The sequence below is a fragment of the Dama dama genome, chromosome 1 (genome assembly GCF_033118175.1).
Source record: "Dama dama isolate Ldn47 chromosome 1, ASM3311817v1, whole genome shotgun sequence".
Taxonomy (NCBI): domain Eukaryota; kingdom Metazoa; phylum Chordata; class Mammalia; order Artiodactyla; family Cervidae; genus Dama; species Dama dama.
In genome coordinates this window covers 6,167,306-6,168,287 of record NC_083681.1, presented here as the reverse complement: position 1 = coordinate 6,168,287, position 982 = coordinate 6,167,306, and the positions used below count along the sequence as shown (strand labels likewise).

General features: G+C 35.7%; 1 non-coding gene across 1 annotated transcript; it reads right to left on the bottom strand.

The window, feature by feature from the left end:
* Nucleotides 1-519: 519 nt before the first annotated feature.
* LOC133065105 (U6 spliceosomal RNA) lies at nucleotides 520-626 on the bottom strand. The gene has a single exon (XR_009694846.1). It is a non-coding gene; the product is annotated as a U6 spliceosomal RNA (small nuclear RNA).
* Nucleotides 627-982: the final 356 nt, after the last annotated feature.

Genomic DNA, 982 nt, shown 5'->3' with positions numbered 1-982 from the left:
TGTATGTTATTATTACCCTTTTCATTATTATTATTATTATTTGTTGTTGTTTTTGTTTTTCCATTTATGTTTATTAGTTGGAAGCTAATTACTTTACAATATTGTAGTGGTTTTTGCCATACATTGACATGAATCAGCCATGGATTTACATGTGTTCTCCATCCTGAACCCCCCTGGTCACCTCCTTCCCCATCCCATCCCTCTGGGTCATCCCAGTGCACCAGCCCCAAGCACTTGTCTCATGCATCCAACCTGGACTGATGATCTGTTTCACACTTGATAATATACATGTTTCAATGCTGTTCTCTCAGATCATCCCACCCTCGCCTTCTCCCATAGAGTCCAAAAGTCTGTTCAATACATCTGTGTCTCTTTTTCTGTCTTGCATATAGGGTTATCATTACCATCTTTCTAAATTCCATATATATGCATTAGTATACTGTATTGGTGTTTATCTTCCTGGCTTACTTCACTCTGTATAATGGGCTCCAGTTTTATCCATCTCATTAGAACTGGTTCAAAAATATGGAATGCTTCACGAATTTATGTGTCATCCTTACGCAGGGGCCAAGCTAATCTTCTCTGTATCATTCCAATTTTAGTATATGTGCTGCTGAAGCAAGCACAAGAGAACCCCCTTATTAAGGTTGTCAGCTTATTTCTTTCCAGAGACATTGCAGGCCAGAAGGCAGTGACAAGATATATTCTAATTCCTAAAAAGAAAATTATGCAACTGACAATACTCTAAGCAGCAGGATTATCATTTAGAAGAGAAGGAGAGATAAAAAATTTCTCAGACAAGCAAAAACAAAAAGAACAAACCAATGCTAAATCTATCCTAAAGAAGATATTGAAAAATCTTCTCTAAACAGGAAAGAAGCAAAAAACTGAAGGAAAGAGGAAATCACAATTGCAATTATTTAAATAAGCCAGCAGACATATTTTAAAAAATCAAAACATTTTTGTGAAAACAATAATATCT